Source organism: Oncorhynchus tshawytscha, linkage group LG13 (genome assembly GCF_018296145.1).
Source record: "Oncorhynchus tshawytscha isolate Ot180627B linkage group LG13, Otsh_v2.0, whole genome shotgun sequence".
NCBI lineage: Eukaryota > Metazoa > Chordata > Actinopteri > Salmoniformes > Salmonidae > Oncorhynchus > Oncorhynchus tshawytscha.
The window spans coordinates 45,501,090-45,515,888 of NC_056441.1; the positions used below are offsets into that span (position 1 = coordinate 45,501,090).

At 40.9% G+C, this 14,799-nt stretch overlaps 1 long non-coding RNA gene across 2 annotated transcripts; it reads left to right on the plus strand.

Moving 5' to 3' along the window:
* The first annotated feature begins 5,636 nt into the window (after positions 1 to 5,636).
* LOC112265935 lies at positions 5,637 to 9,483 on the plus strand. Of its 2 annotated transcripts, XR_006078628.1 has the most exons (5): positions 5,637 to 6,676; positions 7,073 to 7,242; positions 7,479 to 7,570; positions 7,900 to 8,232; positions 8,366 to 9,483. It is a non-coding gene; the product is annotated as an uncharacterized LOC112265935 (long non-coding RNA). The 2 variants fall into 2 exon arrangements; XR_002955850.2 differs by having other exon boundaries at positions 5,637 to 7,242.
* The last annotated feature ends 5,316 nt before the right edge of the window (positions 9,484 to 14,799 follow it).

Consider the following 14,799-nt stretch of genomic DNA (forward strand, 5'->3'; position numbering starts at 1 on the left):
GTTAAAAGCTTTGTCTCAGTTTCTCTCACTCTTTGGAATCCCTAAGGTCATTCAGAGTGAATTTCACCTCTAATCTTTTTAGTCAGGTTCTTCAACAGCTCCATATTAAACACAATTTGTCTAGCGCCTATCACGCGCAAAGTCAAGGAGCACTGGAATGTTTCCATCAAACACTTAAGTCTTTGTTGAGAGCTTATTGTACTGAGATGGATAAGGATTGGGAGGAGGGGTTGCCTTGGTTACTGTTAGCCACTAGGGAGGTTTCACAGGAGAGCACGGGTTTCAGTCCAAATGACTTTGTGTTTGGACATAGGGTGCATGGACTTTTATCTGTTCTCCAGGATGACTGGAAGTCTCCCGAGCCTCCTCAGTCCCTGTTATTGAATGTGTGTGATTTCCGGCGACGCCTGTACGCCGCTGGTGAAATGGCTAAAGAGAAGTTATCATCTTCACAGGAGAGGATGAAGGGCATATTTGATCGCCGAACTGAGCCTCGTCACTTTAGTCCGGGTGACCAGGTTCTTGCTCTGCTGCCAATTGTTGGTTCACCTTTTCAAAGCCAAGTTTCAAGGTCCATATACAGTGGTGCGCCAGTACACTGAGCAAAATTATCTAGTTGCCACTCCAGAACAGAGGAAAGCACACCAGTTATGCCATGTAAATCTGTTAAAACCCTATTATGCATGTTCCTCTGAGACTGAACAGTGGGAGTCTACAGAGGACGGTAAAACTTGTTATTTTGGCTGATACCGTTGTTTCCTTGGGTTCTTATCATGCTAGATCTGTGCATGAGGAGGAAGATGTTCCTGGTCCTGACGATTGTATATTGCAGGGTAGATTGAAAAATTCAGAGACAATGGATATTTTAGACAGTCTTCTCACTCACCTACCTGTTGATGGGCGGAAAGAGATGGTTGGTCAGATTCTGAGATTTCCAGGTTTGTTTTCTGATACACCTACACGTACAAACTTAATAGAACATGATATTGACATTGGAGGTGCTGACCCCATTCGTCAGCGGTTCTATAGAGTTTCTTCAGAGAAACTGCGTTGTCTGGATGCTGAGGTCAGGTACATGCTGGAGAGTAAGATAGCAGAGCCTTCCTTCTCCAGCTGGGCTTCTCCCTGTATCTTGGTCAGTAAACCTGATGGAACAAACCGATTTTGTACGGACTACCGTAAGGTAAACAGTGTCACAAAGCCAGATTCATTTCCTCTTCCTCGGATGGAGGACTGTGTTGATCAAGTCGGTGCAGCTAAGTTTGTGAGCAAATTTGACCTCTTAAAAGGCTATTGGCAGGTGCCACTGACGACTAGGGCACGAGAAATCTCTGCCTTTATTACTAAAAAGGAACTGATGCGTTTCTTGGCATGATTGGTTATTGCCATACTTTTTGTAATAACTTCTTTACTGTGTTCGTCCGTTGACAGAGATGCTGAAAGCTAAGGCTGTTTACGTTTGGTCTAATTGTTGTCAACACGCTTTTGAAGATGCAAAGAGGTTGCTTACCTCAACTCCGGTGCTGGCTGCTACTCGCGTGGATTTGTCATTTACCTTGCAGGTGGATGCTAGTCATGTGGGGGCAGGTGCAGTTTTGCTGCAAGCAGATGTGTCTGGGGTTGAGAGGCCTGTTAGTTTCTTTTCCAAAAAGTTTAACCATTATCAGTTGAACTATTCGGTTATTGAAAAGGAAGCGCTAGCACTCATTTGGGTGCTACAACACTTCGAAGTGTATGTCGGGTCTCTTAAATGTTGCTTCCTGTGCGAAAGTTGCTGAGGTCTGGGGGGGAGGAGGTTGGCTGGGGAAAATTGGAAGCGTGAACATGTAACCCCTCATCAATTTGGGACGCAGAGGCTGTGTCAATTTGGGACGCAGAGGCTGTGTCAATTTGGGACGCAAAGGCTGTGTACATTTGGTACACAGAGGTTGTGTCAATTTGGGACGCAGAGGCTGGTATGTTGTTCCGGGATCCTTGTTGGTCCCCGGTTTTATGGGGGGGGGATGTGACGACCCTCCCACTCTGTCTGCCTTATTCTCTCTTTGTTCTTGTGTCCTTATTAGGATGCCGGTGGGTGGAGTTGGGAGGGTCGTCAGCTACATGGGAAACACCTGGGCCCGGTGTGTCCCAGGATAAATACACCACTTCCCCATTCATGGGGAGACTCTCTCCATGCAGACACCTTTATGGATTTTGTTGTGTTTTTTTGTGTTTTTTTGGTTGTTTGCTTTGGCATCTTTCAACACCCTGCATTATCACATTCATGCATGCAAAACACTCACTTACACTACTGATTACTGATTACACACATCATTGTATATTATACTTAGTTACTTTATTTAATAAATATATATGTTGTTACTCCTTATCCCCACATTTTCTCCCTTTTGTTACGGGCTTTGAGTCGGTTCATGACAAGTGGGGGCTCATCCGGGATTTGAACCCGGGACCTCTCGCACCCCAAGCGAGAATCATACCCCTAAATATTTTGTCTTTCCCAGTCACCCTCTGAATGGCACACATACACAATCCATGTCTCAATTGTGTCAAGGCTTAAACGTCTCCTCCCTTTATCTACACTTAAATGGATTTAACAGGTGACATCAACAAGTGATCATAGCTTTCACCTGGTCAGTTTATCAGGGAAAGAGAATGTTTTGTACACTCAGTGTGTTTGCTGTTATCTCTTAACAGGTTAAAAACCTGTTAAGCTTCCCCCCTACTTTTTCGGAAATTCTGTTAAAAATCGCGCAACATTTTGGCGTCCTGCTACTCAGGCCAGGAATATAGTATATGCATATGATTAGTATGTGTGGATAGAAAACACTCAGACGTTTCCAAAACTGTTTAAATCACGGCTGTGACTATAACAGAACGTCTGTTTCATCGAAAAGCGCAGGAAAATCTGATCACTGGAGATGGAAAAAAATATCCATGCGCCACTCCCAGGAATTGTTAAAGGTGAACCGTAATATATGAGGCCGAGCTTGCAGTACCTACAGCTTCCACAGGATGTATAGAGTCTCCTCATTTGAATCTGAATTGATTCTTGGTAGATCCGACCAAAGGGAACCGATTCCCTCCGACCACCAACCCGAGGCATTGTCTTTGTGTTTTTCCGGACATTTTTCCACACGGCAGGCTATCGAATTTACATCGCCTCCTGATGATTTTTATAGCTTATTAACGTGTAGTTATACCTAAAGTTGCATTAGAAAGGTATTTCAAGTGTTTTGTGAAAGTTTATCGTCGAATTTTTAACTTTAAAAAATGACGTTACGTTATGAAACGCTATTTTTTCCGTTTATCACACAGTCTTCATAGATCGATATCTAGGCTATATATGGACCGATTTAATCCAAAAAAAGACCCAGTATTGATTATGGGACATCAAGGTGTGCAAAGAAAGAAGATGGTCAAAGGTAATTAATGTTTTATATTTTATTGTGCGGTTTGTGTAGCGCCGACTATGCTAATTCTTTTGTTTACATCCCCTCGGGTCTTTTGGGGTGTTGCATGCTATCAGATAATAGCTTCTCATGCTTTATCTAAAGCATTTTAAAAATCTGACTCGGTGGCTAGATTCACAATGACTGTAGCTTTATTTCAATACCAAGCATGTGTATTTTAATGAACGTTTGCGTTTTAACTAATACTATTAGCGTTAGCGTAGCGCATGTGCATTTCCAGAGCTCTAGGTGGGACGTTTCAAGTAAGCTCAAGAGGTTTTAAGAACATTCAGAATGTCTATTCAACGATGGGATCAAGTTCTATTGTTTTATATTCAAATTTAGACTTTAGTTAATATTTTGGTCTGCCCTTGTAATTGAATTTACTGTAAAATCAAAGCTGAGGTTTTTGGCTTGTCACACCATAGTTTGTGCAGATATTTATTTGCTGTCACCTACTTAAACATTTATTTTTATTTTTAATCAAATCAAATTTTATTTGTCACATACACATGGTTAGCAGATGTTAATGCGAGTGTAGCGAAATGCTTGTGCCTCTAGTTCCGACAATGCAGTAATATCCAATGAGTAATCTAACCTAACAATTTCACAACAATTACCTTATACACACAAGTGTAAAGGAATGAATAAGAATATGTACATAAAAAAATATATGAGTGATAGCCGAACGGCATAGGCAAGATGCAGTGGATGGTATGGCAGTGTACAGTATATACATATGACAGAGATGAGTAATGTAGGGTATGTAAACATATAAAAGTGGCATTGTTTAAAGTGGCTAGTGATAAATAAAATCAAGACGGCAAGATGCAGTAGATGGTATAGAGTAGAGTATATACATATGAGATGAGTAATGTAGGGTATGTAAACATTATATGAAGTGGCATTGTTTAAAGTGGCTAGTGATACATTTATTACATAATTTTTTTCATTGTTAAAGTGGCTAGAGTTGAGTCAGTATTTTGGCAGCAGCCACTCATTGTTAGTGATGGCTGTTTAACAGTCTTGTGGACTTGAGATAGAAGCTGTTTTTCAGTCTCTTGGTCCCTGCTTTGATGCACCTGTACTGACCTCGCCTTCTGGATGATAGCAGGGTGAACAGGCAGTGGCTCGGGTGGTTGTTGTCCTTGATGATTTTTTTTGGGCCTTCCTGTGACATCGGGTGGTGTAGGTGTCCTGGAGGGCAGGTAGTTTGCCCCCGGTGATGCGTTGTGCAGACCTCACTACCCTCTGGAGAGCCTTACGGTTATGGGCGGAGCAGTTGCCGTACCAGGCGGTGATACAGCCCGACAGGATGCTCTCGATTGTGCATCTGTAAAAGTTTGTGAGTGTTTTTGGTGACAAGCCAAATTTCTTCAGCCTCCTGAGGTTGAAGAGGCGCTGCTGCGCCTTCTTCACCACGCTGTCTGTGAGGTTGGACCATTTCAGTTTGTCCGTGATCTGTACGCTGAGGAACTTAAAACTTTCTACCCTCTCCACTACTGTCCCGTCGATGTGGATAGGGGGTGCTCCCTCTGCTGTTTCCTGAAGTCCACAATCATCTCCTTTGTTTTGTTGACGTTGAGTGTGAGGTTATTTTCCTGACACCACACTCCGAGGGCCCTCACCTCCTCCCTGTAGGCCATCTCGTCATTGTTAGTAATCAAGCCTACCACTGTAGTGTTGTCTGCAAACTTGATGATTGAGTTGGAGGCGTGCATGGCCACGCAGTCATGGGTGAACAGGGAGTACAGGAGAGGGCTCAGAACCCACCCTTGTGTGGCCCCAGTGTTGAGGATGAGCGGGGTGGAGATTGTTACCTACCCTCACTACCTGGGGGGCGGCCCGTCAGGAAGTCCAGGACCCAGTTGCACAAGGCGGGGTCGAGACCCAGGGTCTCGAGCTTGATGACGAGTTTGGAGGGTACTATGGTGTTAAATGCTGAGCTGTAGTCGATGAACAGCATTCTCACATGTGTAGTCCTCTTGTCCGTGATGGGTTAGGGCAGTGTGCAGTGTGATTGCGATTGCGTCGTCTGTGGACCTATTGGGGCAGTAAGCAAATTGGAGTGGGTCTAGGGTGTCAAATTGGAGTGGGTCTAGGGTGTCAGGTGGAGGTAATATGGTCCTTAACTAGTCTCTCAAAGCACTTCATGATGACGGAAGTGAGTGCTATGGGGCGGTAGTCATTTAGCTCAGTTACCTTCGCTTTCTTGGGAACAGGAACAATGGTGGCCCTCTTGAAGCCCTATGTGCGTTTTAATAGATTCATTATATAATATTCTTAATTGAATCCTTTTCCCATTTTTGTGTTTTCAAAAAAGCAATACTTCATCGAGAAATTAACATCCTCCTAGCTGACTTAGAATACCCTGAGTGTTCAAATCCTGCTGTGCCTGGTGCATCACATAGTTGGAGTGTGAGGAAGGAACTCTCACAGGATAGGTCGATGGAGTCCAGGCCTGAGATGGTAGATTCTCTGCCGGCTGCAGAGCATGCTTCTCAGAAGATCTTTCAGTCATGCAATGTGAAAAGGGCTATTCTGCGATGTAGAGATTGTCTGCCGGAACAGCTTTACTGCGAAGACTACGATGTCTCTACACATGCAAAGTCCCCCCTGCGCAACAGACAGTCCATGTTGGAGGGAACACGCCCCTTCCTCCAACTACAGACATCTCTCCACAGTGATAGCAAATATGCACTTCATGAACAGGGTGTGTTTTATTTATTTTTGCATCTGAATGTATTATATCAAAGTTCAAATGTATTCTTGTTTATTGTTGTATATAAATATTGTCCCTAGATAGTTTTTTTTTACCATTGGACGTACCAGAGGTGATATGTGGTTGCCTGACAAGCACCATCCATGTTGGCCTTGGGACACATATAATCCTCATAGGAATAAATGGTATGTGTAATATCTACAAGAACCAAACAGTGATGTAGCAATGCAATGTAAAACAACATTAATTAAGACTACATTTTTTTCCTCAAGGTCGCTACAATGTCACAGTGCCTGTGCTGACCTGCACAACCTGTCTTAGCACCTGGACAGCAAACTTAGCAGATCTGATAAAGAATGGGCACTGGCCTGCCACTGTCAACTGTGACACCATTTACCAGGTAGACCTGTTCAGCTCTTTTGAGGAGCTGAAAGTGTCAGCCCCAGGAATGTCCCGTCTGGCATTTATGCGGATTTTGGAGCAGCGAACTGACTTCTTTGGCAGGGTAACAATAAATGATGCTCAGCTTTACCAATGTATGACTTCAGGTTAACAATATGTTAAATTTATGTTACACAAAGCGTTGTAACAAAATGTATTTCCTGTACTACAACTAGGTTAAAACTGCAGGTCTCTTGTTACAGTATGTGTTAGCCTCCTGCACCACTGTCCTGCCATGCCCCTTATCTGTGCCCCTGTTGCGTCCAATATTTCCTGCTCTTTACAACATAAGTACTCGTGCTACTTTAGCATTGGCTTTCACCTGCTTTGCTGTCAACACTATGCACTGGCCCTGCTTTAACTCAAATCCAGTCAGACATAGTGAATTATAGTATGTTTTGTTTATGCAATTGTTGTAAGTTATTTCATATATTTTCTATATGCATTTTTCCCTTACCAGAACGGAATGATCTGTGGGGACACTTTTCAAAAAAGCTTCTTTGAGTGGACGTACTGCCGCTCTGAAATTGATCAGGTCTGTGATATACAGTACTTTGACTGCCTAGCCTGTTCACTCATGCTTGCAGTGTCAGTGGACGGGAACAAGAAGCTGTATCGTTTCAAAAAAGGGTATGTAAAACTATTCATGATTTATCAAATAACACCTTACTCTATATCATTTAAACAATCCAAACAATCCAAAGGTTTGCCTTTTCTTTGTCCATTGTCAACATTTTCAGATGCTGTTGAGTTCATTTTTAGCTGAAATGAATTATCAACATTGTCAAGTGTCCCACAATCAGTTACTGAGGTTGATTGCTATTTCATATGTCATAAATTTAATGTATTTCATGTATCCTTTCAAGGACTGATGACAAAGGATTCTTTGATGGCGTATTTATCTGCAAGGATAAGGATGTCTGACTTTGTGAACTATGTCCATACAAAGACTAAACATGTACGTTTCCTGTGTATCTTCTAATCTGTGAAATAGGACTGGCCTTGGGCCATCGGACTCAAAGGCAGACTCGTTACACACTATTCCAATAAAAACATATAATTTTGGAGAGATGGTAATCCTCTCTCTTCATGTCCAGGGTTGTTACACCACTCCCTCTGTTCAGAAATGCAACACACTTTACAAGTGCTTGTTTTTGATCTCCATTGTAGCGAACACAGGGGGTAGCTCAGCGCCCTCAGCTAGATTTTAAAAACCTAACCACTGTCCCGTTTAACACTTCCCCCAAAACATTTTTTCTACCTATACTCTTCTACTTCCTTGTCTAGGGTTATGGAAAAGGGGTATGTGGAGCATCCCAGTGGACAGCAGCTAAAGAGTCGTCAAGGAAAACAAACGACAACCTTGATGAAGAGGGACTTGAAGTTGCCATCTGCCGCCATGGAATACTTCTAAGGAGCCTCAACATGATGCGTGGAGAGATATTTGCATACCCACTGTTCTTGCAGAAGGAATTGTCTGGTAGCAGGAACATACAATTCATGTGTACAGATGTGATCTGCAAATTTTGGCCATAACTGACCAGGGTTGCTCTTCATTGTCCAGAGCTCGCCACTCGTCTAGACATGAAGCCACTTCTTTCTGTCTGTCGTGCATGCTAGGTAAGTTTTTCTTTATTAAACTGTTCAAAGAGAATTTCCAGCTTCAGTCCTTTACAAGGCTTCCCATTTAGATGTTTGTTATTCACATAATTGCAATATTAAGTTTAATTTTTTAATTTTAATGTAAATTAAGATTAAGTGGGGAGGACGGAATCGGCAAGGAGCTGGCACAACTCTGGCGGAGGAAGTGAAACAAGGGAACAGCTTCTTGTCGAGGGCTGCAGACTGTCGGCGGTCGACGTCACTGGTCTTCTAGCCAATACACTTTTCCTTTTCCATTTGTTTTGTCTTGTCTTCCATTACACCTGGTTTCAATCTCATCAATTACATGTTGTGTATTTAACCCTCTGTTCCCCACATATCCTTGTCCGGTATTGTTGATTGTAAGAGTTTGTGCACATTATGTCTGGCATGCGAAGGGTTTTGTCCCATTGTATTTATTTATTTGTGTTTGTTCACAGTGATATTATTATTAAACTGCACCCTTGTAACATAGTTTTTGCTCTCCTGCGCCTCACTTCTCTGCCGCCAGTACGCACACATTACAGGAATAAGGAATTCTATTTGGCTTTTCTAGCAAGAACAGACATGCTAACCATCCATGCCATGGAACAGAAGGAAGAAGAACAGCCTGCACAGAGTATTTTCCAGAAGATACTTGAAGGTGTATTGTGTGGATCAATACATGTATTTTAGAAGTATTATATCTATGCATTTAATTTATTATAAAAAATACATATATTCAGCAAAAATCCAGGAGGAGACCCAGACTCTCGAAAAGTTTAAGAGTGATTTGGGTGTAGGCAATGAGACTGTACAACTGGACAACGGAAGTTCAGCAATGGGCCAATACAGGTAAATGAATACAAAAACTAAATAATCCTAAACGTAACTCTCCTGAACTGTCACCTTAACGTAGTGGAGAGGCTTGCGTACTCCAATGACCCTGAGACCTAAACCCTTACAGGGTGTTTTCCACCGGCAGGTGCAATCAAGCCGGACAGGTGGAAGGGTAGGAGGCAGACAAAACATTCACTGGTTCTCCAGGTTGGGGATCACTCACCCCCCACATAACAAATAATTTGTTACAGAAACCTTCACGGGCCCTATGTTCCTCCAGGAAGTGAGTGCAACTACTCACCGTTGGAGATACGTTGTTAATTTATAGATGTATTGTATTTCAGAGGAAACAAATGAGAACATGGATGGTCCCCAGGTACTACAGAGAACAATTGAAGTCCTTTTTCTTAGCATCAAACAGACAGGTTTGTTAAATTTCATGAATATTGAATTGCACACACTTAATTTCTCTTTCATTTCAAAGCCATGCAATTTAACAAATAATTCCATTCTTCTTTTGTTTTCGTGACAGATGGATGCAAGAAAAGACACCCTCTGCGCAGAAAGATATTGGAAGAAAAGGCCAAATTGGCAGCTGCCATAGAGGAGTACAACACCCTTGTACCAGATTTAGTAATACCATCTGCAGATGAGATCCTTTCCGCAGACCTTCATGCATGGCCTTGGGAGCTGCATGGACAAAGTAAGTAGTATGTTCGTGTGTCACAATAACTATGTTTCTGTTTTGCTATCTGTGTTTATTCAGTTGCGCAAACACAGAGAGCACTGCGAAAGTTACAATTCCACATTGCACTCTTATGAATTTACAGCTGACCTACACACAAAGAAAATAGCCTTTGACCGTGTGATGCTTCTGAGACTGCTGAAGGAGGAGGAGTTAATTGTCCTAAAGGAAGTCAAGCAGCACTGGGAAAGCCTAAAGAGGGAATCGGAGAATGTGCAAGACCTTGCTTCACATGTGGCTCTTGACCTAAGCCGGGCAAAGTAGGGGTACTTTCATTAATATGTACAATTGATGATGGCACCCTGTAAGCCTATTTCTCAGGCCCAGAAGCTAGAATATGCATATAATTGGCAGATTAGGATAGAAAACACTCGACATTTTCCAAAACTGTCAAAATATTGTCTGTGAGTATAACAGAACTGATATTGCAGGTGAAAACCTGAGGAAAATCCAACCAGGAAACCTCTCTGTTCCATTGCAGGCCTGTCCTCCATTTAAAGGGATATCAACCAGATTCCTTTCCTTATAGCTTCCACAAGGTGTGAACAGTCTTTAGACATAGTTTCAAGCTTTTATTCTGAAAAATGAGCGAGAATGATCACATTGCGTTAGTGGATAGCTGTGTGTCCCCAGAGTTTTGCATGCGCGAGCAACTTGGACCAGACATTTTCTCTCTCTCTCCTATTGAAAAGGCTACGGCCTGGTTGAAATGTTATCAATTATTTTTGTAAAAACAACCTGAGGATTGATTATAAAAAACATTTGACATGTTTCTACGAACTTTACCGATACTATTTGGAATTTTCGTCTGCCCGTCATGACCTGCACGAGCCTGTGGATTACTCAACAAAACACGCCAACCAAATGGAGGTTTTTGGATATAAAAATAATCTTTATCGAACTAAACTAACATTTATTGTGTAACTGGGAGTCTCGTAAGTGCAAGTACATCCGAAGAGCATCAAAGGTAAGCAATTCATTTTATTGCTTTTCTGACTTTCGTGACCAATCTACTTTGCCGCTCGTCTGTTACTGCTTTTACTGTCTGTTACTGTTACATGACCAGGTCCGATGCACCCCTTTAAATGGACAATCTACAGTTGATACATCCACTTTTGGATTCTTGAAGAATATAATATATGAATGCCTCATGAACATAATTCAACTGCCGTACCCCATCAGATCCCAAGATATATATTTTTTTCTACTCCAATTTTTGTAAACAAAGTAAATGTAAACATACACTTGCATGTGTTAAACTCATTCCACGGGTGAGCTGAGTGTCTGCAGGTTTTCGCTCCTCCCATGATTCACTAATTAGTAAGGAACTCCCCTCACCTGGTTGTCTAGGTCTGAATTGAAAGGAAAAAACAAAAACCAGCAGACAAATCAAATCAAATGTTATTTGTCACATACACATGGTTAGCAGATGTTAATGCGAGTGTAGCGAAATGCTTGTAGGGGGAACTATGCCCTCCGTGGAATGAAATTGACACCACTGGACTATAGCCTGAAACATGGTTTAAACTATGGTTCCATTTCTCCATCCCCATCCCTCTGCTTTTTACAGAACCATTGGCGGGAGAACAATTTATTGTTTCACCTGGTGATTTCCAATTTAAACATTGTTAAACTGTAATGTACTGTTCTTGTGTGTGCTTATTAGTTTAGAATAGATAGAAAACTAAAAAAGGTTATCCTTGTCTTCAAGTAATAATTTGCATCCTGATGGAGCTACATCAGTACATTAGTCGTGGACTTTTTAAGTCAATGATTCCTTATGTATGTATGAGATGTACAAATGTTTAACTAGTACTGAGTACTTTGACCAGTTACTTCTTTACTCTCAAGTAGTTTTCGAGAGGGCTACTTGTACTTGAGTACAAGACCTGACTCCCATCAGCTGCAGATTAGGTTAGTTGAAAGAAAATGTTGCCTAGAATCTACAGGCACTCGCAATTAATCATCAAAAGTATGGACACAGAATTATTGAAGTGATTATTGTATTTTGTTTTATGCTGACCAAATTATGACCCATGACATCTTTTGGGAAGAATAATGCATAGCCCTTGTGTGTTAAACTGCACACTTGGAAATGTTCCTATTGAAATGGGGGTTGTCCCATACTGAACAAGCCAGTTGCAAGTGAAATACTCTTAACGCTACTAATAGCAACACCGTATTATTATGAAAATTAGATTTTTTTTTAAATGAAACGTGTGCAGGCAGGTCTGACATAGTGGGAGAATTGTGAACATGCATGTATATATATATCTGTGACAATACAGTGTTTGGCCACATCTTCGGTTTGGTCGTTCGGTCAAAGTTTGTTTTGGTTGTGCGCGTCGCAATGCCCGTGACATAAAATACTTTGTTTCTGAATTTTCTGATTACATTTTAAACTATTCATAAATTATTCTTGCGCAATGTTACTTTCATTTGAATGTCGTAAACATTGTTGGATTCTATTAAATAATGTAAATGTAACAGATAAATTATTACATTACAGAAACTGGAAAAGTTGTGAACTACAAATGTGGCACCATTTTGTAGTTTTTTACTAACCCTAAACGGTTCGTTTTTTTATCAATATCTTCACCAATATCATTCTAATTGATGTAGAATGATATGTAGATTCATTAGGACATAATGCTGTACTGCATCAGCACATGCCAATTCAATGTCTGAAATAGTGCACTTTTTGAAATGTGTTTTTTGTCATAACTATTTAAGCTTGACATGTGTGATTCTTTTGATTTAATAAGGACCCCTTACTAAACCTTCATGTCAAATAACGTTCGGATATGTTAATCTATTCTTGATTTAAAAAATCATGGGGAAAAGTCAACTGTTGGTGGCGCTACTGAGCTCCCCATGGCCACCAGGGGTATGGGATTGCATAATTATGTATAATTCATGCATAGGATTATTTGTGCCACAAAAAAAACAAAAAAACATATTTTTGAGGACTCTGACCAGAGTTGACCTCTTACAAAGGTTTCCTAGGGGTGTATAAAGAAAGGTTCATGGCAGAAAACAAGTGTATGTATAGAAATGCTTATATAAACATTGTTACATCAATATTGATGCTTCTAGAAGTTCAATAATAGACATTCAACAGTCTATATGTGGCTTATGCCCATGACCCACATGGCCTTATAACCACACCTCTATTGCCATGGTCCTCGGCACATCATATTCCTGATAAGCAACAACGATGAAAATTAATTCTCACTGCCTATTCAAAAACAATCAGTTGTGAAATGATTTGGCTTTCACCTTCATTAAATATTTTCCGTGGACAACTAGCCTAGAGACCAAGCAGATAGACGGTCTGCCTTTATACGCTAAACATGCTGCATGCCAATATGACTCAGGGGTAGGCCTATATCCAACAGAAAAAATGCAGGTAAAGTAATATATGTAATAGCATGATATATACTGTATATACAGTGCCTTGCGAAAGTATTTGCCCCCCTTGAACTTTGCGACCTTTTGCCACATTTCAGGCTTCAAACATAAAGATATAAAACAATTTTTTTGTGAAGAATCAACAACAAGTGGGACACAATCATGAAGTGGAACGACATTTATTGGATATTTCAAACTTTTTTAACAAATCAAAAACTGAAAAATTGGGCGTGCACCACAGACTGTCCAGGAGTTGGCGGATGCTTTAGTCCAGGTCTGGGAGGAGATCCCTCAGGAGACCATCCGCCACCTCATCAGGAGCATGCCTAGGCGTTGTAGGGAGGTCATACAGGCAAGTGGAGGCCACACACACTACTGAGCCTCATTTTGACTTGTTTTAAGGACATTACATCAAAGTTGGATCAGCCTGTAGTGTGGTTTTCCACTTTAATTTTGAGTGTGACTCCAAATCCAGACCTCCATGGGTTGCTAAATTTGATTTCCATTGATAATTTTTGTGTGATTTTGTTGTCAGCACATTCAAATATGTAAAGAAAAAAGTACTTAATAAGAATATTTCATTCATTCAGCTCTAGGATGTGTTATTTTAGTGTTCCCTTTATTTTTTTGAGCAGTGTATGTTTTGTTCGATAAAATTCATATTTATATTTAAAAAATCTCAGTATACATTGGCACGTTTATGTTCAGTAGTTCCAAAAACATCCGGTGATTTTGCAGAGAGCCACATCAATTTACAGAAATACTCATTATATATGTTGATGAAAATACAAGTGTTATGCATGGAACTTTAGATACACTTCTCCTTAATTACCCACTTGCGACGAGCAAACCCGTATCCGGGAGCGTAATCATAGCCTCAAGCGCATTACCTTAATGCAACTTTTCCTATTCATGAAAATTGCAAATGAAATGAAATCAATATATTCAAACACAAGCTTAGCCTTTTGTTAACAACACTATCATCTCAGATCTTCAAAATATGCGTTACAGACAACGCTAGACAAGCATTTGTGTAAGTTTATCATGGCATAATGCTATGCTAGGCTCTGCTGGCAGCAGGCAACATTTTCACGAAAATAAGAAAAGCAACCAAATTAAATCATTTACCTTTGAAGAACTTCAGATGCTTTCACTCAGGAGACTCCCAGTTAGATAGCAAATGTTCTAAACGGAAAAGGTCCTGTTTGGTCATCCTGCTTGGCTGAGAAATCGACCGAAAAATAGTTAAACTATAACGCCAAACTTTTTTCCAAATTTGCTCCATAATATCGACAGAAACACGGCAAACGTTGTTTAGGATCCATCCTCAAGGTGTTTTTAACATATATATTCGATAATATATCCGTCGAGGCAATTGGTTTCTCAGAAGAAGCGATTGGAAAAATGGCTACCTCAGTATTTTACGCAAGATTTTCTCCGGGAGACACCATGTGACCACTGGCTAAATATGGTCCCTTACAGCTATTGTCCAATGGAAATGCCTAAAAATACGTCACAGTGCTGTAGACACCTTGTGGAATGCGTGGAAAACGTAAGCTCATTCGTAGCTC